We start from the raw sequence: 12503 nt of genomic DNA on the forward strand, positions 1-12503 counted from the left end.
TCACACAGGCCGTTCCTTGCCACAGTCCGGTTTTTCGTCTGGCAACATCGAGCAACTATGCACGAGGGACAGCCGCATCGACTACATATTGCACCACCGGACTGGGGCCAGTTGGGGCACGCCACCGCAACGACAGTGGTCACAAAAATCCCCTTCTTGACGCAGGTCAGTTACCTTCCGAACGCGGCTTGTGTCCGCTCTGGAAATCGCTGTTTTCTTGCGGTGTCGTGCCCCCCTTGTGTTATTGGAACTTGTTGTGGGCTGTTGTGTGAAATGTTATCTCTATATTTCAATGCTAACACAATTAGTCTGCTCCTGTTGCTGTCGGGCGACGTAGAATTAAACCCAGGACCAACTGACGTTTCACCGCCGTCCATTGAAACTATTGCAAAGGCCATATCTCGCATAGAAACATCACAAAGCTCTGTTCTGTCCGAACTTTCTCTAATCCGAGCATCACAGAATAGCATAGAGACCCTCGTGACCAGCCTTTCGGCTCGCGTTGATGCCCTGGAGAAGATTGTCCAGTCGACTCAGTCAAACGAAATAGGTTTAAAGGCGGACGTGAATGGTAGCCTTGCAAAACTTTCCACTGAAATCAAAGTTCTTACCGAAAAATGCGATGATGCAGAAAATCGCCTGCGTCGTTCAAACTTACTTTTCTGTGGAATTCAAGACACAAAGGGTGAGACCTGGCTTGAGTCTCAGACCAAAATAGTATCATTCTGCTCCGAGCAACTCGGCTTATCCGTTAGTACAGACGACTTGGAGCGTGCACACCGACTTGGTCGTTACCAGCAAGACAAAACTAGGCCTATTATTGTAAAATATGCAAGATTTAAAGATAAATCAAGAATTCTTGCAGTGGCTTCTAAGCTCAAGGGCACAAATTTTTCGATTCGCGAGGACTACTCAGCCAGAGTTCGACAGGCGCGAAGGAAACTTTATCTTCATGGACAACAGAGCGGCAGATCATTTAAACTTCGCTTTGACAAGCTGCTGCTTGATGGCAAACAATTCACGTACAATGCTGAATCTGATTGTATAGTTGAACTGAGGGCATAGCGGTCACTGCGTCTCTCCAGGCATGCGCGCCCCTCCTCTCCCCCCAGACCTGCCACGCCTAGGTTACTGTCCCTGTTTATCAAAGTATGTCGGTCTTGCTTGCAAACATGCGTAGTTACCTGCCTAAGAAAGACGCTCTAGAATCTATCTTGAAAGACAACAATACTGACCTTGCTATACTTACGGAATCTTGGCTGCATCCAAATATTGCTGACCACGAGCTACTAAATGATAGCCACACATACGCTGTTCACAGGCTTGACAGGTTGGGGCGCAGGGGAGGCGGCATTTTGATTTTTGTGAAAGGAAGTGTTCCTTCATATGTCACCAAATTGAACTGTCAACATGAAATTTTGTGTGTAAATATATCACTTCGGTCAAGTATGACTGTGATTATAGCTTGTTATCGCGCTCCTGACTGTGATGTTTCTTTCAACCATGAACTAAATTCTGTACTAGCGAATCTTTACTCACGCTTCCCGTCTGCGAACTTTATGCTCTGTGGCGATTTTAATTTTCCGGGCATTAACTGGGCAAATCTAGACGCACATTACCAGCAATCCAAAGATTTTCTTGACACAATCCTTACATTCAACTTTACTCAGATGGTTAATATGGCAACCCGTGGGGAGAACATTCTAGACCTTGTCCTTGTCTCTAACCCCAAAATAATAAAATCGCTATCATCCGTAGCTGGTCTAAGCGACCACAAATTACTGCTATTTAATCTCTGCATCCCAGTTCCTTTCAGACAGCCCTCGACCAATTACATTAGGGACTACAACAAAGCAGATTTTAGCAAAATTAACACTGAACTGAACACTTTCTCACATTTTTTTCGTGAGACTGCTCCTTCTCGTACAGTAGATGAAAACTGGTTGTTATTTAAGAATAAATTATTACGGCTTGTTGAGAGACATGTACCTCTTGTTCGCATTCGCGGTGATTTAGGAAAACCCTGGTTTTCCAACACTTCGGAGGCTGTCGGGAAGGAAAAAACGTCTGTTTCGTGATGCGAAACGCTCTAAATCTTGTTCAAAGTGGGACAAGTACTTCAAATGCCTGCGCTAATACACTAGCACTTTGAGACAATCCAAAAAGAAGTTCTTCCACCACGATTTGCCTAACATCATACGTGTCAAACCCAAGAAATTTTGCAATATTTTGAAACCAAACAATAGCTCCAATAACATTTCCTTGACTTATCCTGACGGTTCAAACGTGCCGCTTGATCAGCGGTCAGACGTAATGAACTCATATTTTTCTTCTGTTTTCACTCGTGAGCCTGCACTGAAGGACTTTGATTTGCCCATCCACAGTTTTCCCCTCATGTTTCCCATTACAATTACTTCTCAAGGCATTATGAAACTTATTGATAACCTAAAGATTTCTAGTGCCCCCGGGCCAGATAACATCACTGCTAAGGTACTAAAAGGTACGAAAGAAATTTCCAGTCATATATTACAAATAATTTTTACCCAGTCCATTACTGACAGTTCACTTCCAAATGACTGGAAGATTAGTAGAGTGGTACCGGTATATAAGTCAGGCAGCCGCTCTGATCCTTCCAACTATCGCCCCATTTCCCTAACGAGTATTCCCTGTAAACTACTAGAACATATAATATATTCGCAAATAGCATGTCATCTCGGTGATCATTCCTTCTTTTTTCACAATCAGCATGGTTTCCGGCCTGGTTTGTCATGCGATACACAGCTTTTTGAATTTATTACTGAACTTCTCCTGAATTTAGACTCATCACTTCAAACTGACGTCATATATCTAGACTTCGCCAAAGCATTTGACTGTGTTCCCCATCAGCGGCTTTTGGCCAAACTTTCATGCCTCGGTCTCGACCCTCTCGCACTGTCATGGATCCGTTGCTTTCTTACTAATCGATTCCAGTACACAGCTATCGGAAATCATTTCTCAACCACTGCTAGCGTCATCTCCGGAGTACCACAGGGGTCCGTCCTCGGTCCCCTTCTCTTTCTCATCTTCATAAACGACCTTCCCAACGGCATATCATCCAATATCCGACTTTTTGCAGATGACTGCGTAATCTACCGTCGCATTACAGACCCAGCCGACCATGCAACGCTCCAAAAAGACTTACATTCATTAGAAACCTGGTGTTCCAACTCTTTAATGAAACTTAACATCTCCAAATGTAAAGTTATGCAGGTATCCCGTAAACACTCTACCAAGAATCACTCGTACTTTTTAAACTCTACAGCCCTATCCACCGTTGAGTCGTATCGTTATCTCGGTATTACTATTAATAGCAAGTTGACCTGGTCCGACCATATAACAAAATTGGCTACCGACACTAATAAATCACTTGGTTACGTGAGACGTACCCTTGCGCTGTGCCCCTCATCCACAAGAAAACTAGCTTATGAAACTTTTATTCGAAGTAAACTTGACTACGCCTCAGCTATTTGGAGCCCGCACCAAGCTTACTTAATTAATATGTTAGAATCAATACAAAATCGTGCCGCTAGATTCATCACTTCCAGATACAGCCGTGAAGAAAGTGTCAGTGCGATTAAATCATCTCTAGGACTCGAACCATTGGTGTTGCGTCGGAAAATTGCGAAACTGTGCCTTTTCCAGCGACTTTATTATAACTTCCCCGAACTGCATGGAAGGCTTCTAATCCCACCAACCCGTACATCTCGTCGCCTTTTTAACTCTTGCAGCATCCAGCGCTTGCATGGTTCAACAGCTTCCTTTAATCAATCGTTTTTGCCTAGCGCCATTATACAGTGGAACAATTTACCAGATAGAGTTGTCAATGAGCGCAACCCCATTATCTTCAAGCAGCTGCTTACTGATCACCTTAAACCCTAACCTTACAATGACCGTACTGTGCCTTCATTCTTTTGCGATTGCCGTCTCACATTGTGACTGTTCTGCTGATTTGCTTTTGCATTCTATTCAGTGTGCCTCTTGTTGTTGTTGTTGTTTTATTTTTTATTTTTAATGCGAATCCACAGGCTGAGTCTTGTAAGAAATTGTAACCATATCTTTGTCTCTATCCTTATCTTCTGTAACCCCCCCTTATGTAATACCCCGACAGGGGTCCTTAAGGGAAAATAAATGATGATGATGATGATTATGAGAAGCCAACAAACACTGACACCAAGTACAACATAGGGGAAATTGCATGTGCTTAATAAATGAAATAAAGTAATGATAAATTAATGGAAATTAAAGTGGATGAAAAAACAACTTGCCGCAGGTGGGAGCCGAACCCACAACCTTCGCATGTCGCGTGCGATGCTCTACCAATTGAGCTACCGCGGCGGCGTTTCCCCATGCACTTTCTTGGGTATTTATGTGTACTAGTAGAACCCTGGGAGTGTTAGCCAGCGCCCCCACTCACAGACCTTGGCGGCGGACGTGGAACGTCTTTTTTTGCCGCAGGCGTCACGAGAACGTGGTCTTTTTCGGGTGAAGGCAACTGGTCAATAAACCCACTTATGCTACCTGAAGGCATCAATGTTGCCGGATTCGAGACCCTCGTTATGTAATAAACGAGAAGAAAGGGGGTTAACCGAGGGGCCCGATATTTATTAGTCATATAATGAGAAGCCAACAAACACTGACACCAAGTACAACATAGGGGAAATTGCATGTGCTTAATAAATGAAATAAAGTAATGATAAATTAATGGAAATTAAAGTGGATGAAAAAACAACTTGCCGCAGGTGGGAGCTGAACCCACAACCTTCGCATGTCGCGTGCGATGCTCTACCAATTGAGCTACCGCGGCGGCGTTTCCCCATCCACTTTCTTGGGTATTTATGTGTACTAGTAGAACCCTGGGAGTGTTAGCCAGCGCCCCCAACATATTATATATATATATATATATATATATATATATATATATATATATATATATATATATATATATACAAATACACAATTAAACTCAAGGCAGGCATATCTATCTTTCATTTTGAATTGACTTGTACAGCGCAAAAATACAACACAGACCACAGAGAAGTCCGCATGTTAACAGGTTTGATACACACAATAATTCAACAGATTTGATACTTCAGGTGTGCTATTTTACGCAAGGGGGAAGGGAAAGGGGAGAAAACCAGGAAAAAAGAGTGGAGTGGAAAAGAAAGGAATCGTGCCAAAAAGCATGAGAAACATCGTGCAGCCAGGATCGCCACCAGGACATCTAAAAAGCACTCTTATAAAATTACACGCGGGGAAACCTTACGTATTGTTTGTTTCAATCAACTCAGATCACATGCAGCCATTACTGCAATCAAGTTATTTCCTTATGTCATGAGGGAATGACGTGGGCCCAAAAAACTGTTTAGAGCTGAAGGATTATGTTCCATGCTAGCTTCATTACCTGCTTTTTATCATATTGTTATCAGCTGCTTATGTTAGGGACAAAAAGTAAGAGTACGAGCTTTTTCCTGATTCGCCATTCCACACATGTCTTTGTGACTATATGTACATGCAGATGATCCATAGATGAAAAATATTCAGTACAGTAGAATCTCATTACAAGATGCACTTGGTTGTAAGAGACATATGAAAATGGTTTGGTTGGTTTTTCGATGCTTGCCACGTTAACAACACTGTACACAAGAGACACCTTTGTTACTAACGACTTTTTAAGTATTCACTACTTCGAAGGGACACAACCCAGACACATTCACTTCATGCACCTTGTGTGCTCCGAAGGGCGTAAAGATCACGCAATCCTCACACAAGTCAATTACGCATGTCTCTTTAGCATGAACTAGAAAAGGAGGGCATCGAGGACAGTGCAGGGCAGAGAGTGTCGACGGTTGAAGCTAACGAGCGTCTAAGAGCACCTTAAAGGCACTGCGAGCAACAAGGCTTGTAAAGTGAAGTCTTTACCTTCCAGAAGTTCGGAAGGAAGCTAACACAATCTATAGTCACTAAAAAGCTGTGAATGTCTTCTTTAAAGGGCCCCTAAACCACCGAGGTTGAAATTTAGTTGCGGTGTTGCAGTTGTACATGTTAAGGCAACGAACACGCAGCCACGAGAATTTTTCAAAACGGTGCAGTAATAGTGGAGCTACGTGTTTGATTATCGAAAAGTAGTCCCCGATCATTTTACTCTTTCATCTGGTACACGCCATCTCGACAGTATCGTCTTTACCTCGCCTAGTACACCTCCAAATGTTACGGGACAGGCCATCACCAACGAGCTCTGTTGCTGCCGAGCAGGCCCGTTGTCCTGCGAGGGGTGGCGCTAATGACCTCGCCAATACAATGGAACTGTATGGTGACTCTAGTTGAAGAGCCTCATAGGGAGACCCTTCTGTTGGCGTTTCTGTTCTTTGCCCCCTATGGCTGCCCAGAATGGCATCGCGAGCAACGCGACGAGGAAGAAGCAGTGTGTATTTGCTTGCAGGCCTTGCCGGCAGTCGTACACTTTCGTTCGACCATTCTACAGCACCGGAAACTGGTGACATCATCAGAGACAGCCTGGTGATGTCAGGACAAACTGGGGGGTGCAGGGTAGGTCCAGAGAGGCGCACGGGGTCGTTTTCTTCATATTGTGGTGCTCCCACAGTGCTACGCACTGTGTCGTTTGGCATCGTCAATTGTCACGGCATTCTGATTTTGATGCGCGTATTTACTTGAAATGTTAAAAAAATGTCGAGAAGCGGTTTAGGGGCCCTTTACGCCACCCTGAGCAATTATTCCTTCAGATATATCTAAACATACTTTAGTGATGATGCATAATAAAGTGATCTAGTCTGGCTCCTCAGTGTTTTAAAATTTTTGGTTTCGAGAGACATGTTTCCCCTGCCTCTTGAGTATCTCTTCTAATGAGGCTTAACTGTAATGTACACACACAATTGTGTAACTCCTCCTGCAAGTGTTATTCATTAAGCCTGGTCACTGGTGTGCAAAGCTTGTGGTTAAGTTTTGATGTCCGTACTTTTTAGAGCTATGTTTATTAATTCAGGCTGTTCTTATTGGTTCTGCGATGCAGGAGACAATGCCTACGACATTATTGGCCCTGATGACGAGAGCCCTCAAGGGGCAAACGACTTCTCTGTTGCAGAAGTGCGCCCGATACCACCTGAAGTTACCATGACAGGTGGCACGGCAGCAATAGATACAGAGACGGCCATGTCTACTGCAGCTGCAACAGGGTATGAGGCAAGCAGCAGTGTGTCATGCATCAGCAGCAGTGCCAGAAGGAACCGCACCAGGCCTGGTAGAGCAACATGTGTGCTATCACTGACTTTTTTGTAGTGCATACAACTCATTTGCTCAATATACAAAGGCTTTTCACCACGACTGTGAGCCAGTGTTCTTGTGCAGCAAGTGCAAGACTAAGTTAAGTGTTATAACACAGTACAAGCATCACTTTAAGATATGAAAACATATTACAGTTGTTGCCTCCCCAGCCAGCCCACATAGCGACAACAATGTGGAACACATTGTGGGACACATCTCTTCTTCATTAGAAGATAGTAGAGACTGTCAGTGTTGTTAGATTAACTGGTCTTTGTAGGCAACTAGAAGGACAACACAGGTGTCATAAGATTGTTGTTTATGTTGTTGTTGAAGAGGTAAAAAAGAAGTTTGATGCAGCTGAAGTGCCAACTGATATTGAGCAAATCAAAAACAACCACCTGAGAAAGCAACACTATCGAAATTTGAGTATCTATGTGCCGCCAACTCTGGTAAGGATGGCATAGGACAGAAGTGTGATAAAAATCACACAGACACTGATGTTCCATCACTGGTCACAGTGAGCAGTGACTTGTAGGGCAAGAGAGTCAACTGAAACGAACATTATGGCATAGTGTCATGCTCCCATGTGACCACTTTCCATGTTATTTTGCATCATACAGCTCAACCTCCAGAAACGAGACTGCAACTTGTCTGTAAAAAGCTTTCACAAAACATTATTCATAACACTATGAACACAGCAGTATCTTCTTTTTTTGTGGGTTCGAGGTTCCCGGGTGTCCATTAATGCAAAAATTGCGGAAAAAAAGAACATGTGTCGTACTTACACCTTTATAACAAGTACGAGGGGGACGGAACTTTTCTAGTCATGCGTCTTCACCATACTATCAAGTTTTTAAATGCATTTTATAATTATTATTACCAGTGATATCTGAGTGCATTGTATGCATTTAGCAGGTGTAAAATCAGGTCAGTTGGATCAGATGCCTTATCTGCAAGAGAGCCCTATATTCAAGAAATTTGAATTAAAATAGGTGCATTAGAGACGCAGTCTTTCTGCACTTTATTGCGTGTGGTTTAAGCATTGCTGAATACTTTTGTGGATGGCAGTTCTACCGGCACAGCACTGCGCTTTGTCACGGTCAAGTGTCTTCAAAACGGTGTTTACCATTTGTGTTGATCTGTTTGTGTATTCATAGAGCAAGTTCATAATTAATTTTTTTCCGCATTCTTGTGCTTGTACTAAGCTTGTATAAGGCAGTTACAAAATGGGCGTCACTATAACAAACTGTTCTGTTGAGCTTACACTTGCAAATAATAGTGTTCAGATTGCCGCACTTCTATGTAGGTGCACCAATAGCTTTGTGTATGTTCTCATGTTTGTATAAAGCTTATATAAGTTAGTTACAAAATGTATGTCACTAAGCATGTTGATATTCTTTAAAGAACTGCTTGGTTGGTTTTACACTTGTGAATTAGTATTGAGACGGTGGTATTTCCACGTAGGCCCACTGCTAGCTTTCTGTGTGCTCACGTGTTTGTATTAAGCTTTTACAAGGGAGTTACAGCATGTACGTCACTAAGCGCTGTGATATTTTTAAAGAACTGCTTTGTTGGTTTTATACCTGTGAGTAATAGTACTCGGGTGGCACTAGTCATGTGTAGGTACACAGGGACCATTTGTATACATTATGCTCATGTAAAGCACTTACAAAGTGTATGTCACTAATCACTTTGATATTTGTTGAAGAATTGCTGTTATGGTTTTACACATGTGAGTAATAAGGGTCAGGACACAGTACTTGCGATGTATAGTTGAATTTTTACACTGCCAAGACATGACCTGTATACGTACCAAAAGCAATGTATGTCATTATATTGTTGTGATTATTACTGTTTTTATTTTATTAAACTCTAATAACATTTTTTCTTGTATCTATTGAGGTATGGCAATTTGTCATGCAACCAAACTGAGAACCTGAACGTGTGCATACAAATAAACAGCTCATTTAAGAGTATACTGCTCATATTCTGCGAAACCAGTTTAACAAATCTTGTAGTACGATGCTGGAAAAATGACAGAGCTAACAGGGATGTACAGAAAAAGTTTGCACTGGCTGAAGGACTGCCCCACACTGGAGTTGGTAATGTTGCGTTTATTAGAGTAGAACAGTAACTGCACTTCTATTAAAAATGTGACAGTCAATGCAGAAACATAAGGCAGACGAGCAGATGTGGCACATTTTTTTCAGGGCCCTCCATGCCTACTACTGCATTTCTAGTCTTCCTCTGCTCTTCGTATAAGCCCCTGTTCAGCCTCCATGACAGTTGTTCTACTGGGTTCGTAGCAATAATGAAGACAAAAATGCAATGGTTTTCAAGAACTTTCGAGGCCCCGACACAGCAACTTCAAGGACCTCGTGCGATTTTTTTCGTAGTTTGGACAGGCAATAACTTGTTCAACAACATCGTTAACTTTAATGCAAACAAAAGAATACAAAACCGCATTTCACTGATTTCAAACATTTGAAGGACTGCTAATTTGCCTTTCACCGCCCGTCACTAAACGCACACAAGGAAGCATTTCAAGAAAGCGCTCAAAGTTTTTCTGCAATAGCACAATTAACTACTTGGACCTGCAACATTTGCAGTTTTTGAATGCTGTTTGGTTTGACAGTGTATGGGATGTCATCTGTTGCCTGAGCTTTTCACCACCAAATAAGCAATAGTCATTTGTAATTTCCTTTTATTGTGTCTGTAGCTCTCAATTTACTCATCACGGCTTTTCTTTGAATGCCTAAACTGTTGAGCTTCCTGCTTCTGCTCCTCCAAGTACATTTGTCGCCGGTTCCATGTGCCTAAAACTGGTATCTGCAGCTCCTTTGTAATTTCAACTTTAAGGATGTCGCTTTCCTTCTATTACCTCCACAGACAATTCTCTGTGACATGCGAAGAGTGTCACAGAAGGGAAAAAAAACGCTTGGCAATGTCTGCCAAGTCTAGCCAAGTGTACAAATTTAAGGACTTTTCAGTACTTCTAAAAATTCCAGGGTTTTCAATGCCTTGAATATGGCATTTTAGAAATAAAGGGTTTTCAAGGATCGCTACAAACCCTGGATTCTAGCACCTAAATAATTTTACAAGCTTATTTTGGCATGCAGTTCGGAAATTTATGCTTTTTAGCTAACGCTGCACTATCTCTGTACATTGAAGCCACGAGAGCGCAACCATTTTGGAGTAAAGAAAAATACTGAAAGCTTTTAATACCAGTCTTTTTCTATGGAGCTTCATATTGCCTAGTTAAGTTTACGAATATGCCTGGTTTTGGTGGGCGTTTGTTCGACATTTTCTGTGAGAAATAGATGACTGACCCCCGTATTCAGAAATGTATATTAATACAAAGCTCATGCTTGACTTTATATAAACGACGCCTGGTGCGATCGTCCCCCAGACGCTCACTGCCGTTCTTTTGGTGCGTTCACGACTTGCGTCATTTAGATCAAGCGAAGCATGGGCTTCAAGTTATGATGCATTTATGAATATGGGGGTAAGCGTGCGCAATTCCGGGCAACGCATTGTGCCATTGACACTGAGAGGATACGGGGAAAACAAAGTTAACGCCCTATGCTCCTAAACTTTTGCCTACCTGTGGTGTGCGTGTATCGTGCAAGAAGGAACAGCGCAAACACCAGGACGAAAAAAAGCATCAACCACACCAGTGCTTCGTGGTGTGGTCCATGTTTTTGCGTCCTCCTTGCGTTGTGCTGTTTCTTCTAATATGCTCTACCAACTAGCCGACAAGTCCATCCTGTGCATATATATTGAACACACGTATGAATGTAGATGGTCTTGGAAGCTTTTAGAACGAGCACTGCCACAGGATACGAGCAGTGCACGCGTAACAAGTGGACACATTATAGTCATTTAAACATGCGTGCCAGAGCATGTGACGCGGCTATCGGCATAAGTAGTCTCCAAATGCTGGAATGCATGCTCTTCAAAACGCTAATGATCCGCTGCTGCAGGACTACAGCTCACAGCGGACTGAGCCAAACTCTAAACTAATGCACTTGAAAAGAACGACTACACGGCAGCGTGAGGCACGTCGAAATGTCTGGTACTGGCGTCGCAGTTGACCACATACGAATGGAACTGGCGGAAAAAATAAACAGAAATGCTCACCAGTATACGCGCGACTTAAATTCACATACGTGGATGGTTGGCACGATACTTTGTATCCGCGTATTTTTCGGAGAACATATAATGCATGGACTGGAAAAGCACTCGATCGTGAGGTGAACGGCACATTTGTTATTTTCCTGGGGTGACGACAAGCCGTGAATAGTTCTCACGTCGTCGTCTACGTTGTATTCCTTCGTTAGTCGTAGCAAGGAATGGAAATGATGCAAACGCAAACGTATTCCAGTACACAACAGCACAGCAAACTGCAGAGAAACTCCACCCACCGCAGCCGATTCCTCAAACACCGGCTTTTCTGCAACACCTGCTCCTTAACGCTGTCGCGTTTAAGAAGTAGCGAGATTATGTAAAAACGTTGCATGTGACATTATCATAGCCAACGATTAAAGATACTTTCAGTAAATATAGGAACATACAAGAACATTAGGGAACGAGAACAAATCACTATAGCTAACTCCGCTTTGATTAGCATGTTATATGAGTAGAATAATAACCACACACTAGAATAGAATCACGCAACCAGAATCACAGCTGCTGTTCAGGTGTAAAGGTTTGAGTTCATTTTGGCAATGATTTATGAAATGATATCAAAGCTGGGAGCTGCTCAAGTTCCCCTGTGGCAGTCCGAACTTAATCCTTAAAATTGAGACAAGGCGATCATCGTGCAGACATTCTTTTCCAACGATTGCTTGCGGAATAACCGCCCAAAACGAGCGTGTTTCCCCATCAAGCATTTGATGTGCTACCAGTCTTCTGCTACAATCTGCGGCATAACAATGTGTCGTAGGCCTGACGGGTAGCGTGAGTGGGAATATGGCACACGCTGTGACGTCAGTGATGTGAAATCCATTCCATGAAATAAAAGCGCCCGTGTTGGATTGATGATGATGTTGGACCAGCTTGAAAACTGCGCGGCTGTACGGTGGCCTGAATATTGGCTAAAGTGGCTTATAATATGAGTTACACACATTTCTATGGAATTTTCACAATAGCGAAGCTATTAATAAAAAAAAGTGGGCGAAAAGGTG

Source organism: Dermacentor albipictus, chromosome 1 (assembly GCF_038994185.2).
Source record: "Dermacentor albipictus isolate Rhodes 1998 colony chromosome 1, USDA_Dalb.pri_finalv2, whole genome shotgun sequence".
Lineage (NCBI taxonomy): Eukaryota > Metazoa > Arthropoda > Arachnida > Ixodida > Ixodidae > Dermacentor > Dermacentor albipictus.